Source organism: Moschus berezovskii, chromosome 6, assembly GCF_049115385.1.
Source record: "Moschus berezovskii isolate FMDL1 chromosome 6, NW_MosBer_1.0, whole genome shotgun sequence".
Taxonomy (NCBI): domain Eukaryota; kingdom Metazoa; phylum Chordata; class Mammalia; order Artiodactyla; family Moschidae; genus Moschus; species Moschus berezovskii.
The window spans coordinates 109,427,000-109,443,760 of record NC_142465.1 but is presented as its reverse complement, the minus strand read 5'-3'; positions in this window follow the sequence as shown (position 1 = coordinate 109,443,760).

The window sequence follows — 16,761 nt, the reverse complement described above, 5'->3', positions numbered from 1 at the left end:
GTGGGGGGGGCTCTGCTACTTGGTGACTGAGAGGAAGCTGTCAGAATGTGGAAGGAGGAGTGGCTGGGGGCGAGAACCAGGAGACAGAGGGCGTCCTAGGAAACAGCATCCCTGGAGAGCAAAGGCTTTAGGGTGGGGCCAGCCCTGCAAGTGTACAATCGTGCCCTGCACCCTGTCGTCTGTGGCTGCTGGCACTCGGGCACTGTCTAAGACTGTGAGAGGAGCTGAGCGCCGGGAGGACACCCACAGCCAAGCACTGGAGCACAGGGGTGCTTTAGGGCTGTGAGACTGTTCTGGCAGAGACTGTAATGGTGGGGGCTGTGAGACTGTTCTGGCAGAGACTGTAATGGTGGACACAGAACCACATAGAATTCATGACTCAAGGAGTGGACCCTCATGTAAACTCGAGACCTTTGTTAGTCATCACATGTCAATATTGCTTCTTTGATTGTGACAAATACAATACTTAATGCAAGATCCTAGTAGTAGAGGAGATTGTGTGTTGGGGGAGGTATATGAGAGCTCTCTGCTCAATTTTCTTGTTAACTTATGTGTGTGTGCTCAGTCGAGCAGTTGTGTCAGACTCTTTGGGACCCCATGGACTGTAGCCCACCAGGCTCCTCTGTCCATGGGATTCTCCAGGCAAGAATACTGGAGAGGGTTGCCATTGCTTCCTCCAGGAGCTGTTTCCGACCCAGGGATCGAATCCACATCTCTGATGTCTCCTGCATTGGCAGGCAGATTCTTTACTACTGAGCCATCTGGGAAGCCCACTGTTATAACTGCCCTAAAAAAAAAAAAAAAAAAAGAACGTATATTCCAAAGAATGAGAACAAAACTCAGCCATGACATTTGCCTGAATGGGGGTCAAAATGGGATCACCACCTGGAACAATTCATTCCAGGGTCAGAGAAATGAGATCTGCTGAAACAGCACCCATCTGCCTGTGTTTGCTCGTTAACTTTTGTGCCTTGAGATGAGACACGTTCAATCTCTCATATGCCCTGTCACATGGAGCAGCTTCCCCGTCGCTGTGCAGACTTGTTTTTTTCTAAGTCTGTGCCTGCAGACTGCGGATCCTCATCCTCCTCTCTGACCTGTGTCCCCAGCTGTCTGCTGGGGAGGTGGATGTGTGAAGGAAATGATCTCTCAAGTCCCTACCAGGAGTCTCAGTCTGGCAGTGCCTCTGGGGGTCAGACCCTGTCGTGTCTTCCTTTCCCCTCCGCAATAACCCGCTTTATCACCTGCTGCGCTTGACCGGGTGAGCGGGGAAGTGCCCAGCTGTGGATGTAGACAGAGGGTTTATTGTGCTCTGCTGCTGGCCTCGTTTCTCCCCTCTTGCCTTGCTTATAATGTTCACACTGGATTAGGGATCAACTCAGGCAAGAAAGATGCCTCTACTCTATTTTCGTTTATTTTCTCTCCGATCATTTGGTTTTAAATTACAGATGTTATTTTATTTATCGTACTACTTTTCAAAATTGGAGATTTTTTTGTTTACTTTTGGTGATCAGTCTGTTTAAATGATCTGTTTTTTTCTTGATTCGGTTTTGGTGGGCTGGACGTTTCTAGAAACTTGAGCATTCTTTCTGGGTTGTCAGATTTGTTGGTGTGTACCTGTTCATCGTGTTCGCTTGTGGCATTTGGTGTTTCTGAGGTATCAGTTGTTATGTCTCCTTTTCCATTTCTTGTTTTGCTTATTTGGATTCTTTCTCTCTTCTTGGGGAGGCTGGTCAGAGATTTGCCAGTCTTGTTTATCCTTTCAGTGAACCAGCTCTTGGTTTTGTTCATTTTTTTTGTTGTTGTTGTTTAAATCTTTATTTCCTCTGTCCTTTATCATGTAGTTTTTTAATTACAAATGCTACAGATGCTGTTAATTTAATATTGAACATTACACAAAGGATTGTGTATTTTTAACATCTAATATTATAGGTCCCTATAATATCAGTCTCAGCCCAACAGATGTACTCAAGAGGAAATCCAAATATATAGATAGAACCCGTATGATACATTCCCCAGTGAAGTGCAAACGGCTTCTTGAATGTCACAGAACCCATGTTGCTGGTGTCTGGCCTGTGGTGGTCCCAATGAAGCTTACGTTGCAGGACAAAGAGGAGTTAAAGTCCTGCGGACGCCTTCACTGGGGACCCTGGTCAAGGGCAGGTCACAGAAGAGCTTGACAGCAGAACACAGACTGACCCGAGGCTGCAGTTCACGTCCCCTTTCCTCCGCTGCCTCCTCCCCTTCCTCTTTTCCGCTGACACCCTTCTTACTGGAAGCCCTCTCCTGGCCTCCTCCATGACGGCCGGGGAGAGATAAGACAACACTGCGTGTCCCGGGCTGCGCGAGGGATGTCAGAGGGTTCACTCTGGGTGACAAGAGTGGGGCTGCGCTGGGTCCATTCAGAGCAAAGCCAGAGACTGGGGTCAGGCTTGCTGGGGAAGTGGGGAGAGGTGGACCTGGGGGTGTGGGAGAGGGAATGGGGAGCACGGCTTGTTTTTGAGATGAGATTTTATTCTGAGATAAAACTTTACATGTTTTTGTATAAAAACAAAAGATTTCATTTATTTTTTTAAATTAATTTTTATTGGTGTCTAGTTGCTTTCCAATGCTCAGTTAGGTTCTGCTGTGCAGCAAAGTGAATCAGCCGTACATACACATATATCCCCTCCCTTTGGGATTTCCTTCCCATCTAGGCCACTCAGAGAGCTGAGTAGGGTTCCCTGGGCTTTTCAGTAGGTTCTCATTAGTTATCTGTTTTATACTCAGAATTGATAGTATGTATGTGTCAGTCCCAATCAGACAGGGAGGACTCTCGAATGTGTCATACAGAGAGAAGTAAGTCAGGAAAAGGAAAACGGTATAAATGATCTTATTTGCACAAGAGAGACACAGACATCAGAACAAACATGGAAACCAAGCGGGGAGGGAGCATGGGACAGATTGGGGTGGCCAGCTTTTCAATTAGGCTTCTCTGTGTTTGTTGCTCTTGTTGTTCAGTGGCTAAGTCGCGTCCGGCTCTTTGCGACCCCATGGACTGCAGCATACCAGGCTTCCTGTCCATCCCTGTCTCCCGGAGTTTGCTCAGATTCAAGTCCATTGAGTCAGTGATGCCATCCAACCACCATCTCATTCTCTGCCGCCTGAGGATTCTCAATATAAAGTTTGTCAATTTGTTGCCCTGCCCCCCCAACCAAAAAAAATCTCACTTTTTATTTTTTTTTTTTAAAAGAAGTTTATAATTTGAAGTGGTGCTTTCCTGAGCTCTGTGTCATGTGAATCCCCAGGGACAGCAGATGTGCAGGGCATGGCCGGGACCTGAGGGGATGGGTGGCCAGCTTGCAGACAGATGCCACCTTCTATCTGGGCCCCTGTGTGAGGAAGATTGGGAACCCCCATTCCAAGGTCATCACACTTGCTCCAGGTATAAAAACAGCCCTAGGGATAAAGTGCTTTCTCACACCTACTCTAGCCCGAGCCCCCGTGTAAGCCCAGGGAGGAGGCAAGGGCAGTGTCCCAGCAGGAGATTTTCAGCAGTGTCTCCAAGGTGATCCACACTGAAGCCGGGACTGGCCCACACGCCCTAGGTCTCATGTAATAACAAAAGCTCCACACCTGACATTTACAAAGGACTTTCCAAATGGAAGAGTCTCACAGAACATCCTCACATCTGTTCTCTCTCTCTCTTTTCTTGGCTACTCTGCAGCATAGGGACTTCTAGTTCCCTGATCAGGGATCGAACCTGCGGCCCCTGCATTGGAAGCTCAGAGTCTTATCCACTGGACTGCCAGGGAAGCCACTGTTATATGCATTCTTTTATCTGATCTTCCCAACCGCTCCGTGGAGAGTAGGAATCCTATTTGATGTCTGAAGAAACCGAGGATCAATCTGGGACTTATGCAAGGTTTTACGCTTCCTCTGAGGCACAGCCGGGAGACAGACCCTGGCCTCTTGCTCTGACTTCAGAGCTCTGCCAAAGACACCCCCTTGCCCCATATCTGGGTGTGTTCCCATTTTCAGGGGCTTTAACTGAGTGGCTGGGGTGGGAACATGGTGGGCAGAGAGCCGTGGCAGGGAGAGCTGGAGGGATGTGGTACCCTGGAATTAGGCTCTGCAGGAGGAACTTGGAATGTTTTCTCTCTTCTAGGTGGGGAAGAGGGATTCCCAGGTGGCACCAGTGGTAAAGAACCTGCCTGCCAATGCAGGAGACATGAGACCAGGGTTCCATCCTTGGTGGGAAGATCCCCTGGAGAAGGGCATGGCAACCCACTTCAGTATTCTTGTCTGGAGAATACCCATGGACAGAGGAGCCTGGTGGGCTATAGTCTATGGGGTCACAAAGAGTCCGACACGACTGAGCACACGCACAGGTGGGGAAGAGGAGCAAGGTCCAGAAGCCTTGGTTATCCTGCTGGCTAAACTTGCTGGGCTGCTGTCTCCTCCTAACCCCTCCCACTCTGCTCTCTTGACCAGAACCAGAGAGAAGACAAGGATGCTTGTCAAGCTGGGATTGTGTCCAGGGAAGAACAATGGGAACTGTGAACTGCAGAGCTGCCGTGTGTGTTTGTGTGTGTGTGTGTGTGTGCGCGCGCGTGCGCGCGCGCTCATGCAGCCTGCCTGATCTGATTGGCGCTCGCAGGCTGCCCATCGGAACCCAGCCCGCCCTCGCAGGATGCCTGGGGCTTGTCACGCAGCCCACGTCGGAGAGCAGACATCCTGGTGCCCACTCACCTCCTTGGAGCCTGTGACCCAGGCCAGGCCACCGCGTTTGGGATGCCGCACATCCGGGCCCGTGTTATCTTGGGGTCCTGGGACTCCTTGGCCCCCCTGCCCGGCCTCCTCCCCTCCGGGTGGACACGTAGCCACCGCACACTTCTTAGAGGGCTATTTCTAGCTGAGGCGGCCGGTGATTCAGCCCAGCCTGTCAGGTCAGGTTGTCTGCATGCTGCAGCTGGGATGGGCGGCCCCGACGTGCTGTGGGTTCAGCAGAAAGCAGGATGCGGGGCTTCCGGAGAAAGGCATCCCCCTGGGCTGCTGGAGGTCAGGCTGCTGACACGTGGGGGTGGGGCAGGCAGGATGCCCCTGCCGCACGATGGGGATGGGTGGGGAGCCCACGGGCGAGGTGAGAAGCCAGCCGCCTGGCACCTCTGTGCTCTGAACCCCTGCCCCGTCTCCCTGCGGGGATCACTTGTCTTCAGTGTGGCTTGGAGTGAGCAGAGATTTGTGGTTGAAGGAAGGCCCTGGGTTCGACGGTTTGGGCCAGAACCCGAGCTCTGCACCATCAAGCCACATCCCCACTCTGAGACTTGGTTCTCTCAGCTGTCAAAAAGTAGGTCAAACCTACTGCAGGGCACAGGGAATTCTGCTCAATATTATGTAACAACCTAAATGGAAACAGATTTGAAAAAGAATAGATGCATGAGTCTGTGTAACTGGGCTTCCCAGATGTCTCAGTGGTAAAGAATCCTGCCAAGCAGGAGACGAAGATTCCCTCCCTGGATTGGGGCTGATCCCCTGGTGTAGGAAATGGCAACCCACTCCAGTATTCTCGCCTGGGAAATCCCATGGACCGAGGAGCCTGGCAGGCTACAGTCCATGGGGTCGAAAAGAATTGGACACGGCTGAGTGACTAAAACACCATCACAAGACTGAATCACTTTGCTGTACACCTGAAGTTATCACCACACTGTTAATCAACTATATTTTAGTATAAAAGAAAAGGTTTTTTAAAAAAAGGAAACCATAATTATACCTGTTTCATTAGATGGTCAGTAAGATTTAATACAATGACACATGTGGTACACAATCTCATGGGAAGGGGTCACGTAGCCCTGCTTGGTAGATGGTCAGTTTTTCTAAACTCCAACCTCCTACTGTAGATCCAGGTGGGAACCGTCTGACCGTTCCCACCTGGATCTTGCCTGCAGTTATAATTCCTCACCAGTGACCTTCAGAGCTACTGTCATTTCAGAGTTACTTCCGATGCCTGTCACATATTGGAGCTTGTTGTTTTTGTTTGGTTTTTGTTCAGTCCCTAAGTCGTGTCCGACTCTTTACAACCCCATGAACTGTGCAGCACTCCAGGCTCCACTAGCTCCCGGAGTTTGCTCAAATTCATGTCCATTGAGCAGGTGATGCCATCCAACTATCTTATCCTCTGTTGCCCCCTTCTCCTCTTGACCTCAGTCTTTCCCAGCAACAGGGTCTTCTCCAGTGGGTCAGCTCTTCACATCAGGTAGCCAAAGTATTGGAACTTTAGCTTCAGCATCAGTCCTTCCAATGAATATTCAGGGTTGATTTCCTTTAGGACTGACTGTTTTGCCCTTGCAGCTAAGGAACTCTAAAGAGTCTTCTCCAGCACCACAATTTGAAAATATAAATTCTTTGGTGCTCAGCCTTCTTTATGGTCCGACTCTCACATCTGTACATGACTAGTGGAAAAACCATAGCTTTGACTATATGAACCTTTGTCAGCAAAGTGATCTCTCTGCTTTTTAATATGCTGTCTATGTTTGTCATAGTTTTTCTTCCAAGGAGCAAGCATCTTTTAATTTCATGGCTGCAGTCACTGTTAGGATCTTATTAAGTATTTACGGAATGAAGGGATGAGTTCCTCCCTGAGCCTGATATAAGGGCAAGGCACTGAACTTGAAAAGAAAATGAACATAAAGCGAAAGCCTGGGTTCAAGTCCCAGCCGCCCCCATGGCCAGTGGCATCACCAGCCACATCAGTGAGATGGCCCCATTTCAGCGCCCCCTCCCCAGCCCGCTCTCTGCCCAGCCTTGTCCCAAGGGTGTGGGAACGGGTAGGCCAAGGGTATGGCTCCCCCAAGTGGATTATTCTTCACCTCCAGTGACTCCCCAGAGAAGGAAATGAATGAAGAGTTAAATAGAGGGGATAACTGAAGACCTTCCTCCAAGAGGCTGGAGTTGAACCCATCTGGTCCCTCCTCCTTCCAGCCTGGCCTTGTTGCCCACCAGGTATCTAAGGAGGCAGAGAGAAGGGAAGGAAGAACGGGAACTTAGTGGCCGAGAAGAGCCTGGTATGATGTACTCCATGCTGTTCCCAGCTATGAATTATTTATTCCTTCTACTAAAGAGTTCCAGCCATTAGTGCATCAGGACCCCAGGCTGTACACCTCAGAGAAACAAGCCCTTTTGGTAATTGACTCACTTGTGAGATTTCATTCCCAGGGCTGGGGTGAAGAGGAAGTCTTCACCTCCCTGTTGTTTGTTCTTAATTGTCAGGAATGAGGAGAGGAAAAAAGGAGAGTGGGGGTCTTGGGGAAGCCTGAGGAAGCAAGATTTCCAGAAAGAGGGTGTGAAGAACCATTCCCAACACTGCAGAGAGGACACACAAGCTCAGGGACTAGGCTTTGAAATTTTTCATTCTTGATTTTGCAAAGAGCTCTTTCAACAGAGTAGGACTGGAAACCAGATTGTGTGGCCTGAAGGCAGGATAAATGAGGGGATGAAAGTGGAGAGTGTGGACATTCTTTTAAAGTGTGGAGAGAGATTAATAGGAAGATCATAGGGTGATGGTCTAGGCTAATCAGTTAAGAAACTCAAGAGAAAAAGTGATGTACTTATCAAATCACAAAAAGAAAACCTTTACAGGAATACCACTGCCATTTGTATCATGTTTCCACTCATAAGGCTTTCTTTTTGGAAGGACTTACAGGGCTAATCCATGACTAACTATCTTCTCCTGTCAGGGAGATAAGAAATCAGGGACTTTTCTTTTTTTTTTTTTTAAATCCTGGGTTCAAACTGCAAAACTGTAAAACTCCTACAAGATAATATGGTTGAGAAAATGTAAGCAACCTTGGGTTTGGCAATGACTTTTTAGATACCAGTGATTAAAGTGAAAATTTTGGCTCTGAGAAAGATAAAGTCAAGAGAAGCTGCAGACTGGAAGAAAATATTTGCAAAAGGCACATCTGAAAAAGGACTGTTAGCTAAAATATACAAAGAAACATGAAGACTCATCAATAAGAAAACAAACAAACATTTAAAAAATAGGCATAAAACCTGAACAGACACCTCACACAACGATTCTATACAGATGCCAAATAAACATTCAAAAAGATACTCCACATCATATGTCATCAGGGAAAGGCAAATTAAAACAGCAAGAAGATACCGCTACGCACCTGTACACTACACACTTATTAGATTGGTGTTCAGAATTGACAATGCCAAATACTGCCGAGAACATGGAGCAATAGGAATTCTCACTCATTGCTGGTGGGAATGCAAAATGGTGCTGCCACTTTGGAAAACAGCTTGGCAGTTTCTTGCAAGACTAAACATACTCTTCCCCTGTGAGCGTGTGTGCCAAAGCCACTTCAGTTGTGTCTGACTGTGCGACCCCATGGACTGCAGCCCGCCAGGCTCCTCTGTCCATGGGGATTCTCCAGGCAAGAATACTGGAGTGGGTTGCCCTGTCCTCCTCCAGGGGATCTTCCAGTGCTAAAAATAAATATGCTATCAAGCCATGAAAAGACATGGAGGAGCCTTCATTGTCTAGTATTAAGTGAAAGAAGCCAATCTGAAAAGGCTACAAACTGTGTGATTCCAGCTATGTGACTTTCTGGAAAAGGCAATGCTATGGAGACAGTGACAGATCAGTTATTTCCAGGGTTTGGGGGCGGAGGGATGAATAGGCAGAGCAGAGAAGATTTATCCCTGGGTTCAAATTGCATATTTCTTGGGCTTCCTAGGTGGCTCAGATGGTAAAGAATCTGCCTGCCAATGCAGGAGACCTGGGTTCCATCCCTGGGTCAGGAAGATCCCCTGGAGCAAAAAATGGCAACCCACTCCAGTATTCTTGACTGGAAAATCCCATGGATAGAGGAGCTTGGCAGGCTACACAGTCTATGTGGTTGCAAATAGTTGGATATGACTGAGCACACAGGCAAGGCTGTAAAAATACTCTGTATGGTACTCTAATGATGAATATGTGTTGTTTGATGCTGCTGCTAAGTCACTTCAGTTGTGTCCGATTCTGTGCGACCCCATAGATGGCAGCCCACCAGGCTCCCCCATCCCTGGGATTCTCCAGGCAAGAACACTGGAGTGGGTTGCCATTTCCTTCTCCAATGCATGAAAGTGAAAAGTGAAAATGAAGCCGCTCAGTCGTGTCTGACTCTCAGCGACCCCATGGACTCCAGCCCACCAGGCTCCTCCATCCATGGGACTTTCCAGGCAAGAGTATTGGAGTGGGTTGCCATTGCCTTCTCTGATATGTTGTTTGATACCTGTGTCCAAATCCATAGAATCTGTAACAACATCAAAAGTGAACTCTGGTGGAAACTATGGACTTTGGATGATTATGTGTCAATATGAGTTTATCAATTGTAACAAATGTATCACTCTGGTGGGGGATATTGATCAAGGAAAAGGCTATGCGGGCTGGGAGGAAGGGAAATCTCTGTGCCTTCATCCCAATTTTGCTGTGAACCCAAAACTGCCGTCAAAAAATACTCTTAAAAGATTTCCTCCTTCAAACGTCCATGCACCTTATAGCCTGATAAGTTTGGCAAAACCAGAGGATTCGATTTAGGAAACAAAAAGCAACTGCCATGTGCGGTGGTAATATTTGCTTTTGATACGACTTCAGTGAGTATACTTTTCAAATACATATTTATTGAGTAGTGTTGCTATATGATACTTTAGCAGTAAAAAGTGATAGACATGACCTCTGCTCTCTAAGTGGTGACTGTCTATCTGGGAAGAAAGACAATTTTGGAAGTCACATTCAGTTCAGTTCAGTTCAGTTGCTCAGTCGTGTCCGACTCTTTGCGGCCCCATGAATCACATTAAGAGTTGATAAATATTGCAATAGGGTGGAACACAGACCCAGGAGAAAATGTGTCAGTGGGTCACATTCCAGCAAACAGGACAGTGAATAACCAGGAGGACGTGATGAGGGCTAAACCGAGATCTGAAAGGCGAGTGACTTTGTAAACTATAGAAAAGTAGAGAGGCAAGAATATACCCATACTCTGTCTGAGCGAGAAAAATGATTTGATCACAACTCAGTGTATTCTCTTTAGACCTTCCTTTGTTGAACACCACTTTTGTTCTGTGAAAATTTGTTACTCATAAATAATTTAAGAAAATAAAATGAAAAAAGAACAAAGTAGAAAGAACAAAGCTTAAAAAAAACTCTGCCATCTATAAATATCCACTCTTGAATGAACTTTATTGTATATATCTCCATATATGGGCTTCCCTGGTGGCTCAGTGGCAAAGAATCCGCCTGCAGTGCAGGAGACCAGGGTTCCATCCGAGGGTCGGGAAGATCCCCTGGAGAAGGAAATGGCAACCCGATCCAGGATTCTTGCCTGGGAAATCGCCATGGACAGAGGAGCCTGGTGGACTACAGTCCATGGGGTCACAAAACAGTCAGACACGACTGAGCACCACCACCACCACTCCATGTATATCTTTAGGGATAGAAGAATAGGCAGAAACATTAACGGAAGTATTTTTACAAAAATGGAGTCATACTACATATTCATGTTTTTATGCAAAAATGTTTTAAATCGGTATTACTTGGATTTAATGGAAGGAAACAATGGAAGTAAAAGTGGTGAAGTAATTGGTGAACTTCAGTTAAATGAGTCATTTGCACAAGAGATATTGTTTTGATAAAATCCTCCAACATTTAAGAAAATAGATTATGAAAATATTATAAAAGCATTAAGAGGTTAGAATCATTGTCTATCTATCAATATTTTTTGGTGACTGATTTAAACTTGGCGTTTTCAATTGGGTAAATGCTACGAAAAATAAGGTAATTAGCATCTTTCACATGTCTGTGTTCTCACAACTCTCTAATTTTGCTAATTACATTCTTAATTTTACATCATCAAAGCTTGTTCTATGATTCTTTAGTCTTCAGTCAGTATCTAATTGTTTTAGTGCTTACCACCTGTACTTTTTCAGCTGCTTCTCATTTCCTGAATTTTTGTTTGGATTCTTATTTTAATAGATAAACGTTTATTAAATAGCTTTCCCCCCTTATCCCAAGTAGAGTTTCTGGGTGCTGTCTTCCTAAGTTCTTTCAGGTTTGATAAATTTTGTTTTTTGACTTTGGCTAAATGACTTCTTGGTGGTTATAATTTGGGGTGCCACTTTCTTTTCCTCAAAGCTTTGTAAATATTGCCCCATTATTTATCAGTTAAACAATGCTCCTGGAAATCTGAGGTCAGCTTGACTTTACTTCCTTGCAGGTGCATTGTTTCCTATACCTAGATTTTATATTTGGAAGGATGAAGCGTCTTCCCTCTTGAAAGCCAGCAGTCTTGTAAAGAGCCTGAATGCCACGAGACTGCCCTACTGTGAGGAAATCTAAGTCAGCCACCCGGCAAGAGAGAGAGAAGCCAGGCATGTGAGTGAAACCTTGGACCCTCTGGTTCAGCACAGCCAACGCTAAATGCAGCCAAGTCTTGACACCATCTGGTGAAGTGGAGCAGAAGAAGCCCCCAGCTAATCCCTACTCACATTCTTCATTTATAGAATTGTAAGCCATAGCCACTGATTGTTGTTTAACAGTGATTTGTTATGTAGAAATAGATAACTAAAACAACTCTATAAACAGTTTCATGTCCTTTTTTTTTTTTTTTTAATCCACTTAATAATGTATTAGAGGAGAGTGAAAAAGTTGGCTTGAAGCTCAACATTCAGAAAACTAAGATCATGGCATCTGGTCCCATCACTTCATGGGAAATAGATGGGGAAACAGTGGAAACAGTGTCAGACTTTATTTTTGGGGGCTCCAAAATCACTACAGATGGTGATTGCAGCCATGAAATTAAAAGACACTTACACCTTGGAAGGAAAGTTATGACCAACCTAGATAGCATATTAAAAAGCAGAGACGTTACTTTGCCAACCAAGGTCCGTCTAGTCAAGGCTACGGTTTTTCCAGTGGTCATGTATGGATGTGAGAGTTGGACTGTGAAGAAAGCTGATCGCCGAAGAATTGATGCTTTTGAACTGTGGTGTTGGAGAGGACTCTTGAGAGTCCCTTGGACTGCAAGGAGATCCAGTCAGTCCATTCTAAAGGAGATCAGTCCTGGGTGTTCATTGGAAGGACTGATGCTAAAGCTGAAACTCCAATACTCTGGCTACCTCATGCGAAGAGTTGACTCCCTGGAAAAGACTCTGATGCCTGGAGGGATTGGGGGCAGGAGGAGAAGGGGATGACAGAGAATGAGATGGCTAGATGGCATCACCAACTCGATGGAGGTGAGTTTGAGTGAACTCCAGGAGTTGGTGATGGACAGGGAGGCCTGGCATGCTGTGATTCATGGCGTCATAAAGAGTCGGACACGACTGAGCGACTGAACTGAACTGAATGATGTATTTAATTTTTTTTGTCTTTTTCTTTCCTTTCTTTCAACTTCTGTGGTATGAATGCAGAATTTCCACATCACTTCTTTTTTTTAACTCTGTCTGAGCAACTCTGCTTCTTCTGGGTTCAAGGATGAGGCTGAGAATAGCTCTGAAAAAAATCTAGGCAAGTCTGTTAGACTAATTCTCATAAAATGAATATTTACCACTGAAAATGAATATTTACCACTGAAAATGAATATTTACCACTGCAAATGAATATTTACCACTACGATTGACAGAGAACCCAACTGACAACAGTTCGAACACAGAGAAGGGTGTTTTTCTCAGGTAATAAGAAAGTATTAGTAGGTGTTTGCTGGTAATGGTTCAGTGGCTCATCATCAGGGCTGTATCATTCTAATTCTTCAGCCTCGACCCTGGAGTAGAAAGGTGGCTGCTCCAACTCCAGACATCAGGTACATTTTCCTGGCAGCGATAAAGGGGAGCCAGAGAAGGAATAGCTTCCCAGAGCCCCAGGTAAGATTCGTCTCATGTCTCGTCGCCCATCTCTTATATTTGTATATTAACCTTCCTTTCTCCCATGACTACAAGCGGAAAAGATGCTCATTCTAAAGCCTTGGAAAATTCAGGGGAAGAAATTAGAGAGCAACAGTTCTGTGGCAGCCTGGATAGGAGAGGAGTTTGAGTGATAATGGATACATGTATATGTACAACTGAGTCCCTTCGCTCTTCACCCGAAACTATCACAGCATTATTAATCGGCTATACCCCAATACAAAGCATCTTTGGTGTTAAAAAATTAAAATAAAAAAGAAAGCTAAATCATCAATAATCTCATACCCCAGAGATGATGTCAAATGTTTAACATTTAGGAACATTTCCTTCTGGAAATCCACTACCGACATATGTAAATGATATATATTTAGTATGGTGCCATGCTTTTTTAAAAAACTCAGTATTGTATTTTCCCACACCATTAAAGGTTTTCAAGGTCATAATTATTCTTTATTGTTTTTTTATCTTTCTTTTGCTGGATCACCAAACTTATACATCCCTGTAAAATATTCATGTTTATGAACATTCCTGATATTCTCACCTCAAGAAAAAACCACTCGAAGCAGCCAGCAGCTTTATCAGAATTTATGACTATTCCATGTTGTTGGACATCCAGGATGTTTCCATCACTACAGATAACACTGTGATGAATATCCTCACACAGAGATTCTGTTCACATTCCTGATGACTTCCTTTGTGTAAATTCCTAGAAGTGGAATCACTGGGTGAAAGGGTAAAAACACTTTCAACGCTGCTCCTGCATACTGCCAAACTGCTTTCCGGAAGGGTGGTACCGTTTATACTCCGACCAGCGTTTTATGAGCATGGCCCATCACTGCAACCTTGCCAGGGCTTCTGAACCTCTTTCAGACCTGTTGCAAAAAGGCAGTGGGGCTTAGAAAGCATAACAGTCAGACTTCTAACTAAGTCTAACCAGCAATCAGAAGTCCTGCTTTTAAGTTCTGACTCCAGCAGAGCTTTCGTGTGACCTTGGGCAAATCAGTGAGTGCACATATAAGTTTGGTTTAAAAGTTCTGGGTACTGAACACGATTGTCTACCTGCTCAATAATTATTTGCTCTTTACTCCTTTCCAACAGATCCTGATTGGCTCAGATACGCACCCCTCCTCTATGAAAAGCGTTGGGGGTGCTGACCACGGGCCGCCCCAGCCTCAATAGGTGGAAGCTGATTGATTTAAGCAGTGGTTCTCAAACTTTTCGGTCTCAGACAGCTTTACCCTCTTTTTTCTTTTTTAAATAAAGTTTTATTGGAGGACAGTTGCTTTACAATATTGTGTTGGTCTCCGCAGTACAGTAGAGTGAATCAGCCATGCCTCTGCAGACGTCCCCTCTTTTTTGGATTTCCTTCCCATTCAGGTCACGCAGGGCACGGAGTAGAGTTCCCTGAGCTACACAGTAGGTTCCCGTTAGTTACCTATGTTGTACACAGTCGTGTATGTGTCAGCCCCAATCTCTCAGTTCATCCCACTCCCTTCCCCCACCCCTTGGTATCCATACATCTGCGTCAGACACCTGCACACTTCTGAAACTCTTTGAAGAACTCAAAGAGCCTTCGTTTCTCGGCTATATCTGTCAATACTTACTGTATTTGCTACTAGAAGTAGGGAATTTAAGAACTCTTTTGAATTAATTTACAGATAACAACAAGAAGCCAGTTAGATGTTAACCTGATTAGCATATTTGAAAGAAAACATCTTTTATTTTCCAAAACCAAAAACACTCAGTAAGAAGAGCAGCCTTGACTAGAATGAGATGGCTGGATGGCATCACCGACTCTGTGGACATGAGTTTGAGTGAATTCCGGGAGTTGGTGATGGATAGGGAGCCCTGGCGTGCTGTGATTCGTGGGGTCTCGGAGAGTCCGACACGACTGAGCGACTGAACTGAACTGAAGAAGAGCAGCATTATTTTACATGTTTGCAAAACTCCTTTCAGCGCCTGGCTTCATAGCAGCACAGCCGGATGCCCACATTCACTCCTGTGTTCCATCTGCTGTGTTACCACCCAGCAGACAGTTGCTGTAAAAGTCCATCGCGAGAGACTGAGAGAGAAAGGCAAAACTGCTATGAAAACAGTTTTCCCTTCACGGACCTCCTGAAAGGATCTCAGTGCCCCCGGGCACCCCTAAACACATGTTGAAAGCTGTCATGGTGACCCCACGGCCCGCATCAGAGGCTGGCCTGGGAGTGGGCACGCAGCCCAGTATGATGGGTGAGGCCCAAAGGACAGGCTGTTGGTGGGCTTCAGGAAAATTCTTGCTCCCGAAGAAAAGCGTATGAAAGGGGTGCCGGTATCTGCATGCGATAGTTGTGTCTACAGCTATTTTTCTGCCACCGTGGGAGCGAAAGGTGTGCATGCAGAGGGGCACAGCCAAGGGGTGACAGGTGTGAGGAAGACAGTGGCCCTCAAATGAGGGATGGGCGAGCGGAGGAGGTGGGGAAGCAGGAGCCAGAATCAGGATCCCTGCTTGTCCAGGCTGGACAGCTGGGACACTGCTATGAGGCTGAGTTACCAGATGCCGCTATTTTCAGTAGAACTGTGGGATGATAAGTGAGTGCCCATTGAGGGTGTGGTATTAGGGGAAATGGAGCACTGTCTGTTTTTGGCGGCCTTCAGTAAATCTTATAAGAAACAGACACGATTATGCCAATCGGAAAGCAGAGAAGGAGGTGAGAATCTTGTCTTCAGGAGATAAGCCCATAAAAACCTTACTGGCCAGGACCCTCCCAAACACCTTCCTTTGAATTTCTTCACCAGATGCTCTGGACAGGGTATCAGCAAGATCAGCTTTATGGTGGGGGCTCCCTGCCCAGGAATGTTATTTAAAGTGCCTCTGGGCAGAGGTCTTTACACTGGGCCCAGGAGCTCACTTATCAGGGAACTCAGAGACCATGTCCAAATAAAGTCTTTGGTTGAGGATTAATAAGTCATAGAACCGACCAGAAGCAAATTGATGGAAACTATATGTGGTGATAGAGAAGACTCTTGAGAATCCCTTGGACAGCAAGGAGCTCAGACCAGTCAAACCTAAAGGAAATCAACCCTGAATATTCACTGGAAGGACTGATGCTGACACTGAAGCTCCAATACTTTGGCCACCTGATTTGCATTGGAAAAGACCCTGATGCTGGGAAAGGTTGAGGGTAGGAGGAGAAGGGGATGACAGAGGACTAGATGGTTGGATGGCATCACCAACTCAATCGACATGAGTTTGAACAAATTCAGGGAGACAGTGAAGGACAGGGAAGCCTGGCATGCTGCAGTCCATGGGGTCACAGTCAGACACGACTTAGCGAATGAACAACAACAAAAATATTAAGGGAACTGTGTTGCCAGAGAAATCCTAACTTTGACCAAGAAAAGGATCATTTTTGAAATCCCTAAGTAATCCCCATACCTCTGAGCCTGTGGTCACTGAAACGCTGTACCTCCTCCAACAGCCATCTCATTATGGCTGTGAAAAATACATTCCTTCATATTCAGGATCTATCTCCAGTAGGCTTCTATGAAAATGTGAATACTTTCCAACACACAACAATACATTGAATACCTCCCAACAAAAAACGCACTAGTTGCTTTCTACCCACCAGACAGTTTGCAGACATTATCACATTTGACCCTCACAACAACCCCACAAAAATGAATTCTGATTCCTGCTTTGCAGATGAGGAAACTAAAGCTTAGTTTGTTCCGGAAACTTCCTGGTTTCTTAAACTTTCTGATGATTGCCACCTTTCGAACCTGGTTCTCAAGCGGGTAACTGCTGGCAACTTTGTCTGTGTTTGCTCATTCAAGTTGCAAAGGTACAGATGGCCAACC